This window comes from Moschus berezovskii, chromosome 23 (genome assembly GCF_049115385.1).
Source record: "Moschus berezovskii isolate FMDL1 chromosome 23, NW_MosBer_1.0, whole genome shotgun sequence".
NCBI classification, from domain to species: Eukaryota; Metazoa; Chordata; class Mammalia; order Artiodactyla; family Moschidae; genus Moschus; species Moschus berezovskii.
This window is the reverse complement of record NC_142482.1, coordinates 21,201,263-21,215,707: the sequence shown is the minus strand read 5'-3', so window position 1 is coordinate 21,215,707 and position 14,445 is coordinate 21,201,263. Positions and strand designations below refer to the sequence as shown.

Below are 14,445 nucleotides of genomic sequence, written 5' to 3'. Positions count from 1 at the left end.
TCTCCAAGGTCCCTTTCAGCCCCATCACTCTAGGGCTCTCTCCCTCCTTCATTCCATTGGCAAACCCCTCCCCCTGAAACAGCTTTGCCTGCTGCCACCAATTATGTGTAGGACTAGAGGACAAGTGCAAACCTGCCATCCTCTCTGCCCCAAACAGGAGAGTGGTTTAAAAAAAAAAGAATCAGAAGTTGCCAGAGGGTGCCTATCCACTTGGGGGCACAGAGGGTTGATTAGCGCCCCCCAGGCAGGGAAGGGAGATTGCACTGTGCTTGCTTTGTCTCTGCCTTGATTTGGACACTGGTGTGAGCTCCTCTGGGTCTCTAGGGAGGAGGGCCCCCACCCACCCTCTAAAGCACAGGTGAGATGGGCACGGATGGTTCTGTATGAGCAGATTAAGAGGTTAGCTCAGACCGTTTCTCCAGGGCAGTGTGATTTCCTGATCCTCTGAGTGTGGACATTGCCCTGACTTTGCGGGGAGGGAAGAGTGGGTGGCCCCACCTTAGCTGCTATATCTCTGGGAAGCTCAGTGCCTTTTACTCATTTCCTTTTTTCCTCCTTACTTTCCTCTGTTTGTTCCTCTAGGAAGGTGAGCTTTCTCCACCTCTGGGCAGAAGAGGCAGTTCCCTGCCCTGCTCCCCACCTTCCATTCTAGTCCCCGCCTACCCTCAGCCCTTCAGAGGAGTCTGTAGGAGCGGGGTGTGGGTCACATTGCCCTCTGTCCTGTCCACTTCTGCAGGGACTCACAATGGGAGAGTTACTCAGGACGGTGACAAGGAAGGAATAAGGAGATGGCTCTTGCAAGTGCTTCTACAAAGCAGCAGCACATGCCATGCCCTCAAGGGGGCAGCGGGTGGGGGGTGCGGGGTGCGGTGCGGGTGGAGTGGGGTGGGTAAAATGTCCCTGCATTCTCTGGGGTCTCCTACACTCGCCTCAGGTGGCACTTTGCTTTTGGGTGCCTCTCTCCTTCAGGGATACTGACGCCTCTGACATTCACTTCTTTATAATTTCTCTTGCAAATGTCAAGGGAGAAGGGTGGGGCTGGGGGACCACAGCTAATACCTCTCAGTTCTCATCCTGCTTCCAAGGATACCTCTGCCAGGTCTCTGCCACCTTCAGGGACTTAACCTCCCCTGCCAAGTCTCTTTCCATGAGTTTTTGCTTTTTCTCTCTCTGCTCCTGAGCTACCCTATCTGTTAAATGAATCCGGTGCCTCTATCTTGACAGAAGATATAGTCTTAATGGAGAATATGCAGGTACTGAAACAACAGTACCCCAAGGTCAAAGTCAGGCCCTATCATTTCCCAGCCATCTATTTTGGGTAATTTATTTCATTTCGCTGAGCCTCGGCTTCCTCATTATAAAATGGTTATGCTCCTACAACTGCATAGCTGAGGCATATATCACACCAGCCCTAGAGTGAAATAAAACTGCAGTTCAGATCTCAGCTGTGTGACTCAGATAAATTAATTTCAGCAAGCTTCAGTTTTATGACAAAGAGAATAGAAACCTCATCGGGTTATGGTGTTAATTGAATGAGCTAATGAATGGAAAAACCCTGACACACAGTAGGCATTCAATAGGTGGTGGCTATTGCTGTTATTTCGACTACTTCTCAGAAGGAACAAGGACCACAAGTGTTTGATAGTAAAGGTATAGTAGTGCCTGGGAAGGAGCAGTCTTGTTGCAGGCCAGACTCTGACGCAGCTGAGTATGAGTGCACCCAACTGGGCTCAAGCCTCACCACCCTCCATAGATTCCTGTCTGTCACACATTCCTTCTGAGAAGGTTCCAAAAATGCCATGCATTCCAGCACACTGCCCTTTTCAGCAGCACTTCCAAATTGGAAGGTTGGAAGGAAACTTACCTACCAGGTAGAGTAGCTCTTTCCCCACCACCTTGTACCTCCTACCCAGCCTTCAGAAGGCACAGACACTCTAATGAGAGCTCATGGTAACCATCAACTCAGAGCTTTCCTGTGTGCCAGGCGCTCCACCACAGACTCATCAGGCAAGAACTGCTAGCCTCATTCTGCTGGTGGGAAAACCGAAGCAAAGAAACATCAGCCTGCCCAGATGACTGACTAAGAATGGATGAAGCCAGGATCTGGGACGCAGGCTTGACTCTGAAATGTGTATGGCCTCTCCATTCTCTTTTCTGCCTCCTCTGAAAACATAGCGACTCAACATCTTCCTGCCACTGTTACAATTTTATCACTCGGGGTAGATCAGCCCCTTTCCATACAAGAGATAGCAGGGCAGTACCCTTGTCCCAGAGGATCACACAGGGGTAGGATTTCAGAAGACTGAGTGGTCACATGACTGCCCTAGGTCACACGACATATTAAAGAGGCAAAGCTAGAAGCAAGATCCATGTCTCCCCTGACGTCTTTTTTTTTTTTTTATTGTTTTTCTTGTCTATTTGGCTGTGCCAGGTCTTAGCTGTGGCATGTGGGATCAGTGATCTTTGCTGTGGCATGGGGGAATCTTAGTTGGGGCACGTGAACTCTTAGTGGCATGTGGGATCTGGTTCCCTGACCAGGGATTGGACCAGGGCCCCCTGCCATGGGAGCATGGCGTCTTAGTCACTGAACCACTAAGGAAGTCCCTGCTCTGACTTCTGACTCCTGGATCAGTGCTCCTTAGTCTGTACCCTGAGAGCTGCCCATCTCCCCTCTTCCAGGTCTCACTTTTCCTTTTCCTCATGATCTGATCGGTCACAAATCCTTCTGTCAAGTGGCGTATGGTACTTATTGCTCATCCTTCTCCCCAGTACACACTGTCTGAGGCCCTCTAGAATGTACAAAAGAAATAGAAAATGTGATCCCCAATCAAAGAGGTGTATTAGGGACGTCCCTGGCAATCCAGTGGATGAGAGTCCACCTGCCAATGCAGGGGACACAGGTTCCACCCCTGGTCTGGGAATATCCCATGTGCCACGGAGCAACTGAGCCCGAGCCCCAACTGCGGAAGCCCCCGTGCCCTAGAGACTGTGCACCTCAGGGAAGAGTAGACACCCACTCGCTGCAACTAGAGAAAGCCCACACTGCAGCAACGAAGACCCAGCACAGCCAAAACTTAATTAAATTTAAAAAGAGGTGTGTCAGCACCAGTGTATGCTTTCAGACCCCTTTGCACCATAAGCCAAAACCCCAAATGCCCTGAGTCTCACCAGGAAGGCAAGGTTTGTATATGCAAAATAATATCTGAATGCAACATCAAGCAATCCAGACAGAGAGTGCCAGAGGAAATAGGAGTCGATCATCCAAGTAGGTTCCGTGGACATTAGGAGGGACTTGAGGTACATCTTAATGACACTTAGAAAGAGAGGGACAAGAGAGGAATATAAACAAAAGACTCAGGGACAGAGATAAAGAACAGTCAGAACAACAACAGTAAAAGAAATAGACAAAAGGAGTGGGGCGCATGCCGGGTCAGTGTACAGGTCGACCCTGGTCAGTCCTTGTTTCCCACCTGTCCAGGATGGCTGAGCAGCCGTTTGGACAGATAAGTAAAAGACTGGAGGTAATGCTCGCTCAAAATGTGTTCTGGCCCTGGGATTCTAGGAGTAACTTGTTCCCCAAGGCCCCTGGTCTTGTCTCTGTGCAGAGGTCTGCTGGCAATCCTGCCAAGACCTGCTGGGGCGGGGAGAGCCTGGTCTGAGCTGCTCACCCCTCCCCACTTGGGCAGCCTCCTTGGCCTCTCATCCCAGGGTCCCCTCCAGCCCTTCCTCCCTGCCCACCCCCACACCTGAGTCACTTTGCCACCTGCTTCCTCCCCACCTGCTCCCTGGTTGCTTTCATGAAGGAAGCAAAAATCTCCAACCTGCCAATTGGCATGAGCACTGATGTGTGGTTCCAGACTCCTCCACATCACAAGGCAAGTCTCCAAACTGCCCCAAGCCTTCGCCCAGTCACCTCCTACACAGCTGCTCTTCCACACTTCGGGCGCCCCTCCACCAGGCTCAGCCCCCTTACATCCCCAGTCAGTGCTCTCAACTCCTGTTTCCTTGAGAAGCCAGAAGCCACCTAGCATGCACTTCCTATCTCCCACCTCCCTCTCCCGCCACTGCTAGGAGAGGGTCCCTCCTTTTGACCAAGGCCAACCCCCACATGCATGTACAAGGATCCCACCCCCTCTTGCCTCGACAGGGAGCTGCTGCTGTTACCCCCTCCCTTTCCCGAATCCCTCACCTGGGCTCCTTCTCCTGTAAACACAGTGTAACCTGCAGCATCCCACAGGAGCAACCAGAAGCTCCCCTAGACCCTGACGCCTCTTGTCCTTCCAGTCTTCTGAACTTCTAGGTGGAGGGCTCCTGCTCTCCATCTCCCCTGCTTCCTTCACCCCCTGCCCTTGTACAATCCACCCCAGGCCCTCTCTAACCCCTCTGCCAGGCCTCCAACTTCCCCACCTCCATGTCTGAGGATGCCTGCTGGTCCTTACCTATCTTGACCTCTCTGTATCATCAGAAGCCTCTGAATGTTTTCCTTTCCCTTCCTGGGTCCTTTCTTTCCCCCGGTATCCTACCAGTCACTCCCCCTTCACTGGCCTCTTAAGTGCTTCTAGCTTGGCTCTTTTCACTCCTCACCCTAAGTGACCTCCTCGGGGACTCTAATCCAGGGACAGCAAGGGTGGAGGGAAGAATACTGGCTCTGAAGTCAGATGGTTCTAGGTTTCAATCCCAGTCCCAACAAAGGGTGAGTTTGAGCAAGTTTCTTTACCTCTCGGAGTGTAAACTTTCTCATCTAGAAAATGGGAGGATGAAATTCTGACCTTGCTGGTTGTTGGAGGGCACAGATAGATCATGTGGGAGGTCCAGCACAAGTGAGGGGGGCAGTCTGCCCCCCACTGTGGGACATTACGGCTCCAACTATCACCAGTGTGATGACCCCCAAATCTATATGTCTAGCCCCACTTTTCTTGTAACTCTAATTCTGTGTGTCCAGTTTTCAGGCCCGTATGTCTAGCTCTCTTCCCTCTTTTCTAACTTGCCCTATATTTTTGCCTGAGAGATATTTCCATTGGTATTTTTCAAGATCTCAAGCTGAACCGACCCCAGCTGAACGTTGTCCCTCTCCGCACTCACCCCTGACCTGTCCTCTTCTTGACCTCCATATGACCACTCAGCGGCCCCAGCTGGCTTTCTCAGAGTCTGAAAAGATTCTCTCTTCCTCTCCCATCTGAGAGGTCACTGTATCCTGAGGGTGAAACGTCCGAAACCTCCCTCAATTCTAGGCCTCCTCTCCACCTCCGTTGCTGCTGCCTTAGCCTCTAGGCACTCAGCATGTCTCCCATGGACACACGGACCTCTGTGCCAGCCCTGAGCCCTCTTCCCCAAAGACACTTGGTGTCTCTCTTCTGATCTCACCGTCAGTACACCCGAGCCACACCATGCCTGCCCCATACCATGGCCTTGACAGCTGGGAAACCGCAACTGACCTTCAAGATCTGGTTTAGATGTACCTTGTTTATGAGATTGTCTTACCGCCCCCGCAGGCGTGGTGCTCAGTGGTCCTTGAAACCTACCCTGATGGCCCTGGGTGTGCTGCGCTGTACTGGTTTCTCTTCAGTAGTCTGTCAGACGTTTGAGGGCAGGACCATTGTGTCCACAGCCCCGAACATATGCCTGGCACATAGTCATACTCAGCGAGTGTTTGCCAAGTGAATGGAGGAATGGCGAGCTCTTGGGAATCCTCAGGAGGGAGAACCCTCGTCGTCTCTACCCCTTCATCAGAGATCTTTCATACTGATGCTTCAAATGTCATCATTAGAAGATAACTCCTTTGAGCTAAACTTGTATTTCTTGGGTCCCAAATACAAATATCCCTGTGAGAGATCACTCCTTTGTGAGTTAAAGTGTTAGTTATCAGCTGAAGCTCTAACAATGCCGTGGCAAAGGAGGGGCTACAGGGACACTGGCTGGACTTCTGGACTGGGCTGAGCACTGGTTTGGCTTTTGCTCCGCCTGCCCCATTTCCTCATGGCTCTGCTCCCCCAGGTCTCCCCAGAGGAGAAGGTGGGGAGACAGAGGAGGACTTGCCACAGGTAACCTGGATTAAAGCAAGGATGAGTGCAGGTGGAGGTACTGGGGCAAAGTTCGAGATACTCACGAACCAGCTTATAAAGTGAATTGCTGTAAAGCAAAACTCGGTTCCCCCAGTAACTTCTATTGTTCTATTTCCCAAGAAGGGCCCTTAGAGGACTGAGAATCCGTTTAGAAGAAGCCGAAAACCCGTAGCGAGGAAGGGGTTGACATCTCTGCCGCCTGTGTGCTCATGCTGAGCATTGAGGCCCTCACAAAGGGCGCCTCCCATGTTTGGTGACAGGCTTTCCCTTCTTCATGCCACCGCTTCTCCTCTGTCCTGGGCATTTGGCGAGCTTGCAGCCAGGCTGGGATTCCTTGGTGTCTCACCCTGGGCCTGCAACAGTCAGTCTGCAGGAGCCTGAAGAATAAGTCTTGACCTTGACTTGGGCCTCAGGGCTCTTGAGGAGAGAGGGGAACTCATTCTAGTCCTCTCCTGCCCTTACCGGCCTGTCCCCACCCGGGTCAGGTCCTGCTGGGATTGACCGAACTCCCTTGCTTCTCTCTTCGCCAGACCCAAGCTGTAATGTTACTCTTCACCAGTAGGTGCCGCCGTCTAACATACCATCCTCCAGTCTTTGGTGAAGTCCCGAAGCCAAACCTTGAGGAGCCTACCCAAAGCACCCAGCGCTTCAGACAATCTGCAAATGAAATTTTTATAAATGAGATGCTCCCACATCAATGAAATTAAAATGTGGAGTTAATTGCTTTTCTGAATAACCACAGATTTCGATTTTTAATCAGTTTGACATTCATTGCACACTTGCTACGTGCCAGGAACTTAAAGGATACGGGCGTTCAAAGATGGCGTGGTTTTTCTTTAGTTCATAGTTACGTAGGAGAGAGAAATTTGCATCTAAATAAGTAGAATATAAGGTAGAATATGGGGCTTCCCTGGTGGTCCTTTGGTTAAGAATCTCCCTGTCAATGGAGGGGACGTGGGTTCGATCCCTGCTCTGGGAAGATTCCACATGCTGGCAACTGAGCCTGCGAGCCGCCACTACGGAGCTCATGTGCCCCAACCACTGAGCCCGCACCCTGGAGCCTGTGCTCTGCAACAAAAGAAGCCACTGCAGTGAGAAGCCCCCACTCCCCGCAACTAGAGAAAGCCCTTGCACGGCAACAAAAGACGGGCAGCCAGCACAAAATAGATTTTTTTTTTTAAAGGCAGAACATGGTAAATACCCAAATACGGAGGTGCCAACATAAAATTCTAATGAAAGCGCTAAAAGAGACAGATTAATTCCAGCTGGAAGCTTGGGAAACGACTCAGACGAGGAGAGGGTTTAAAGACGACCCCAAAGAATACTTGCTGCTGCTAAGTCACTTCAGTCGTGTCCGACTCTGTGTGACCCCATAGACGGAAGCCCACCAGGCTCCCCCGTCCCTGGGATTCTCCAGGCAAGAACACTGGAGTGGGTTGCCATTTCCTTCTCCAATGTGTGAAAGTGAAAAGTGAAAGTGAAGTCGCTCAGTCGTGTCCGACCTTTAGCGACCCCACGGACTGCAGCCTACCAGGCTCCTCCATCCATGGGATTTTCTAGGCAAGAGTACTGGAGTGGCTTGCCATTGCTATACAGGGAGTTGGGCGAAGACGGTGAGGGCTTTCCAGGTGGCGGGAAGAAGGTGAGCAAGGACTTGAGGGGGAATGTCTACCAGGAATTAATAATGTGGTTTGACAAGGGTTTAAGGGGCTGGAGGGGAAGATCTGAAAGGTGGGGTGGGGAAGAGCCTGTTCCCAGCGGTGCTAAGGGGTCAATCTTCTTGTCCTGGCTCGGGGAACCCGAAGGACTTTAAGCAAGGCAGCAGCAGGGCTGGCTCCTGTCATGAGCTACCTTTCCATACCCTGGACTTGATGTGCTCTGCGGGCCTTCTTCAGTGTTCAGCGACTTGATTTCATCAAGGATGCAGGAAGAGAACAGAGAGCAGAAAGGCAGAAAGGAGGCACAGAAAGGAGAGAAAGGGAGGGAAATGATGGGTAGAAGGGAAGAAAGGATGGAGGAGGACGGCAGCAGAGGAGGAGGAAGGCAGAGCCTGCCCTGGGAGGAGGCTCAGCCTGGTGCTGGGCTCAGGGAGCTGTCTGGGCTTTTCCAGGCCAGCGGCCTCTGGCTCCCAGCCCCGGCAACCACAGAGGACAATGTGAGGCGGGCTTGCTTGGTGATGTGTTTGCTGCTGGCCCTGTTTGTTTGTTTTCCATTATTATTATTTTTTTTTCCTGGCAGTGGACACATCTGGGGTGGAGAAGAAGGAGGAGATCAGCACCGCGGCTCACAGTGACAGTGGTCCCCAGGTCAGGCTCTGGGCCGCTGGGACTCTTCAAGTGGGGGCTGGTGGGCATTGGAGCTGGACTTTGGATGTTCCTGGGAGAGGCCTCTGTGTGGGCACCCAGAGCCAGGTGGTAGCTGGCCCAGGCTCAGAGACGGTTTGCATCCAGCTCTTTGTCCTTGTCTTTCTTTACCCCGACAGGAAAGAATTAAAAGTCCTTGAGGCCTGGGCTTCTTGCCTGTGTGGCCAGGATGTCGTGCTGGGCTGGGGAGCCTGTAGGGGTCCAAAGAGCAGCCACTTTCAGCTCGGCACTGGGGCCGAAGGGGGAGTCCACTCGAGCCCGCCTGCTCTCAAGCCCTGATGATGAGTCTGGCCTTCTCTCTCCTGTCCCACAGCCCTTGGAAGCCAACCTAACGAGCACTATTAAAGTTAATGAAACACAATGAGTCCTCCGTTTGCTCGGTTATGACTCTTTACGAGATTGCTCCCTCTTGCAGAGGAGATTCATTTGAGCTGCCAGGGCTTAGCCTTTGTCCCCCTAATTTTTATTGGCCCATTAACAAGATCAGTTGCCCTGGGCTGACCAGGAATATCTGGTGTGGGTTCCCAACAAGCCCCACTGGGTCCAGTCTCAGGTGGCCTTTGATTCCAAATTAGCTTAAGAACGGCCCCTGTTTCCCTTCTTCCCTCTGTTCCTTCTCCTCCTCCAAACCCAGTTTTCTATGTCGGTACAGCAGGGATTCGGGAAGAATTCAGAAGCTAGGAGATGCCTCCCATCTGCTTTAGAATGTGTCTCAACCCACTGATGGAGCAGCTCCCCTCGTAAGAAATCCAGTGTGGCTTAAGGGCTTTACTCCCCATTAAAATGGAAATATACTGAACCTTGTTAGTCATTTGCATTTTGGTGTGAATCAGTTCATAAGGTCATGGATTGGCTGCAAAGGGATCTGGGAATCTCCTGTACTGTACATGGGTTTTTATCCCCATTGTTCATTTTTCCAGAGAGAGGTTTTCTATAGCTTTCTTCAAAGTTTTCATGACACTCCCGCCCCCTCGCACAAGACAGAAAACCTCTCTGGAAGTGGGAGAAGAGTGGTTCATAACTGGGACCCAGAAGACAAACTCTCCTACCTGCTTGGCCAGTCCCATCCCTGAGGAGGAACTGTCCCCCCCACCCCCCGCCGCCCCGCTCTCTGGAGATACTTCTTCCACAGACCTCCCACGGTCACCACCGCTCAGTCATGCCTCTCTGAAATCTTAAAACCAACCTCAAACTGGGGGCAGGGGCAAGAGCAGAGCCCTTTAACTCTACTGATTTACATGGCAAGGCTGTAAATGATAGGTTCTCATGCCTGGTGTAAATACTCATAAACTTCACTGTAAGTGCTGGGCATCACATGTCTTGGGCACCCAGACCCTCTGCAAACCCCGTATAGGCCTGCCCGGCATTCAGGAGGTCAGGGAGGAGGGGAACGCTGAGCTGGCTGCGGCTGTCACGACAAGGTCACAGCTGGGGAGAGGGCGTGGAAGCTAGTCTCTGCGACGCCATGTCCTCCCAGACAGAGCAGACGGCCCCGCACAGTGATGCCTCAGAACGCTCCTCTCCTGCTCAGCTAAGGCTGACTGTTCTCACAGGTTATGGCATTGCCATCAGAAAGCCCCTGTTAAAATGCAAAGGGCCTTCTTGGGAAGATGAGTAGGGCTGGTTGGCTGGCCATCACCCAACAGAAAGCAGAGTCCCCAGACCCCAGAGGATGAGGTTTGGCATACATGGAGAGAAGTTTCCAGCAGATCAGTGCAATAGTTGTATGAAGTTAAGTGGCCTTTCAAGTAGTCTCTAATTCCACTCTTGGGGTCTGAGAGCCTGTTCTTCACATGGCAGCCAGAGTCAACTTAAAACAGAGTTTCACAACCTCAGCACTCTTGACATGTGTTGGGGGGGTTGTCCTGTGCATTGTTGGACATTCAGCAGTATCCTGGCCTCTACCTGCTGGATGCCAGGAGCACCTCGCCCAAGCTGTGACAACCAAAAACGTCTCCAGGTACTGTCAAGTGTCCCTCAGGAAAGGGGGTCGAGATTGCCCCTCCCCATCCCCATCCCATTGAGGATTTCTGTCATTAAGTATAAATCAGATCATGTCACTCCCTGCAATCCTGCAATGCCTTCCCACTGCTCTGAGAATGAAATCCAGCTACTCAGCATGGCCCTCAAGGCCTCCATGAGCTTGTCTTGCCTCAGATGTGCCTCTCTGCTCTTGGCCACCATCAATCACCCTCTAGCCAAGGGAAGCTTTTTTAAAAGATTTACTTTTATTTAGAACTTTTATTCAAACATATACACACTCAAGTGTGTGTGTATAGTAGAGTGAAAGAAAAACCAATTATTCTTAGTTTATAAGTTAAGTTGTAGAAAGAAACTCCAACTCAAACTGCATGAACCAATCTTAAGAGTTAGACCGTATTTATCATATATTTTCATTTTGTACTTTTTTGGTTTCACTAAAATGCTATTATTGTGCAAACCTGAGACTTTTCTTTCATGTTGTCTCTGATACATGGAGTTTTCTGATGTACCTAGATAAACCGAGCTTTTTCTTGGACACAACAGAAGATGGAGAGACACTGGCAAGTATTGGATATGTTTGGGAAGCCTTTTCATACACCCTTACGACAATTCATAAATGTTTGACGTACAGAGTTCCTGACTTTTGTCTGTGGCTTGCTCACTGTTGTATCTGCATTACCTCCCCTGGTGCCCACCACATATCAGGCTCTGAATAATTATCGGTAGAGTGAATAATAAGGATGGCAGGAGATCAGAGAGGGAGAGGGACCCCTCTGGAAAATCACAGGGAGTCTTCTTGGGTAGGAAGACTAGCAGGCAGGATGCGGGAAATGTCTTCTAGGACAGGGCTTAGAGGGTGGCAGAAGCAAAAGCCCGAAGAAAGCGCAGTGGGCAACAGGTACTGCAACTGACCCAAAGAACATGCAGCCCGCAGACATTGCACCAGGGGCAGAAGGACAAATGCAGTGTGACTACAATGTCTGGTTTGAATGGATCCAGGGGTAAAGTGTTTGTGTCCCTTGATGGAGAAGTCAGGAAAGAAGTCAGCTGAGTTGGAGCCTAGTGAAACTGGAGATAAACCAGGGAGGATTTTGATTGCTGAGCTTGGAGTCTAGACTTGGCTGAGCCTATGAAAAGTAATGGTTATTCCTCTTGTGGTATCTGATGTCCACGACTCCAATGGCTCTGATCCCCTACGACCCTGGAACCAGATCTGTGGCCACAAAGGAAGTCGAGGGGACTGACCAGACAAGGGAGCCTAGACCAGTGCAGAGAACCCTGGGACCCCAATGCAAGCGGCCTGGGGCCTGCTTCCTTTTTCCCTCCCTCTCTTGATGTGTGGCCTTGCTCAAGGCGTTGGACTGCAATGGACCTCCACATCCTCCTTTAGGAAAACAGAGTTAACAATACCTGCTCCATTCAGAGGAGAAATGAGGTCATGTTTGTGCAGTGTTATGAGCTCACTGGAGACAATGAGTGGATTCTTCTTAACAGTAACAATAATAATCATTACTGTAAATCTAACCAGTAAATATATCTCCTCAAAGCTGGAGTTGGGCCTCAGTAGGATAGCAATTAAAGCTTTAAAAAAAATCTCTAGATGGGGGCATTTTCTGGCCCACTTTGATTTTTGGGGTTTGCAGAGTTGATATCGTTGTGGGAGGGAGAGGGGCCTGCAGCAATCCTTCATTTCATTTCCATTCAGTTGCACATATTGCATCTCTCTTGTCCTTGAGTTATCCTCAGAGGGTTTTGTAACTTCTCACCCTCCTTCAGTTCAAGGAGGAAGAGGTTCCTTATGTTCTCCATCTCTGCCCACACGCAGTGCCCCATTCACTTCCAGAAACAGTCATTTGACTAGGAGAGGTCCTGGCCATTTGGGCATTGGACACAAACTAGCCTGCAAAGTAGGTGGCCTTTCTCCAGGATTTAAGCCTCGTTTCCACCCATCCCACTAAGTATGCTGAAGCTTCCCACTGTGAGCTATGCATTCAAATCCCCAAAGAGTGGGACCCACAGATTCTCAGGCGATTCTAATGCAACCAGCATCTGTCTGAATTTGGGAACCCCAAGTTTAGGGAAGTATTATTTATGAAATGGGTCTACAAAGAGCAAAATGATGCTGATACAAAGGCATTGTTAAAGTTTGGGTCAACCTGGCAGAAGACCCTTTCTCCTGCCCCAATCCACAGAACAACAGGAAGCTACAAGAAAACAAACAAACTATGTGATAGTGTGAGAAAACAAAAAGAGAACCCTCAGCCTATCAGACATGTTGGGTACCAGGAACATAAAGAACAAATAGCATCAAAGTATGAAGGAATAAAATTAGCTGGAGGAAGCCAAGCTAATATATATGAAGGAGAAGGCCATGAAGGAGGGAAAAGTGGTTTGGGAGACAGGGGTCAGAGAGGAGCTCTAAGCCTGAGACAACAGACTCAAAATAACCAGAGGAGGTCCCAGAAGTGTTCCTTGCTGCTCCCTGACCTGTGTTTAGTAGTTCGCAGTAGAGGATTTGCCCCAGGTTGCTGGGGTTAGAGAGGCAGAGCAACGTTTCAAGCAGCTACTGACACTCTGAAAGGGAAGTAGGGAGTCCTCATTCAGAAGAAAAGCTGTTGGCGGGCCACACCTCTCTCTCCCACCCTCAATAACAAGGCTATAGTGAACAAAAAACTGGCAAACAGATATTCTCAAACACAAAAATGAGCAAAACACCAAGAATCTCTAAGGGGAAAGGAAAACTAAAACCGTGGTACAGAGAATATTGCACAGCCAGTACTGCCCAACAGCACCTTCTGTCTTGATGCAAGTGTTCTGGATGTGGGCTGTCCAGCGTGTAGCTGTACACCACATGTGGCTAGTGACCACTTGAAATGTGGCTGCTTCAACTGAGGAACCGAATTCTTTGTTTAATTTTATCTTAATTTAAATTTAAATAGAAAGCAGATATTGGAGAAGGAAATGGCAACCCACTCCAGTACTCTTGCCTGGAGAACCCCAGGGATGGCAGAGCCTGGTGGGCTGCCATCTATGGGGTCACACAGAGTTGGACACGACTGAAGTGACTTAGTAGTAGAAAGCAGATACTGTATTGGATAGCAAAGCCCTGAACTCAACACATAGAAGAGTTAACACCCAAAGAAATAGAGATAACAGGACAAAAAACTGTGGGTTTTGCTTTTTTAACTGTCTTTGTTAAGATCACTTGAATTGAAGAATAGTTATTTTCAAGAGATGAAAAATAATAATAAAGTCCGTATTTTTTAGAAATTTTAAAACTGATCATCAGAATTTGAATCTCAGTAGATGGTGTGAGATAAATTTAATGATCTGATTATTAGAAAGACTGAGCTGAAGACGTCTTAAACACAGTGAAAAACATAAAGAGATGGAAACTCTGAGAGAAAAGTTAAGAGCCATTTGTCTAATAGGCATTACAAAAAGATATAACTTGAGAGAATAGAAGAGAGAAAGTAATTGAAGAACTAATAAAAGAAAATTTTCCGGTTGTTGAAGAAAGAAATTAATTACTTGATTGACTGTTCCTAAGGGGGTGGGGTGCGGGGGGAAGACTCATACCTAGACACATTTTGGTGAAATTTCAGATCACCAAAGATAAAGAAAAAATATCTGGAAGCTTCCAGAGAGGAAAAAGCAGGTCATTAACACAATAATATTATATTGGCATGAGGCTGGATGTTAAAAGACAATAGAGCACTATCTCCAAGTTCCAAAGGGAAATGAAGTATTCAAGTGGTAGGGAAGTTTAACACATTTTTTGTTTTATAAGGAGAAAGTTTGCCACCCTCAATTTTCTTTAAAGAATTCCTAGGGGAGATGCTTCAATTACGATAAGTGAACACAAGAAACAGGCAGACGTGGGATGCTGAAACTGTGGTGAGCAAAGAAATTAGTGAAATTTTTAGTGAAGTCTGAATTATTGAGGCATACTGTAAACATTTCAAAAACAACAATTTGGATCCATAATCTACCCGGAATATCTAAATATGGGGGAGGAAAAAGAATGTTAATGTGTA

The 14,445-nt window shown here is 49.2% G+C and overlaps 1 long non-coding RNA gene across 1 annotated transcript in view; it reads left to right on the top strand.

Moving 5' to 3' along the window:
- The window catches only part of LOC129543164 (uncharacterized), a 54,523-nt gene extending 45,449 nt beyond the window's left edge, over positions 1–9,074 (top strand). Inside the window, exons 2-3 of the long non-coding RNA XR_008683256.2 lie at positions 8,301–8,368; positions 8,545–9,074. This is a non-coding gene — a long non-coding RNA (uncharacterized LOC129543164). The remainder of the gene's footprint in view (positions 1–8,300; positions 8,369–8,544) is intronic.
- The last annotated feature ends 5,371 nt before the right edge of the window (positions 9,075–14,445 follow it).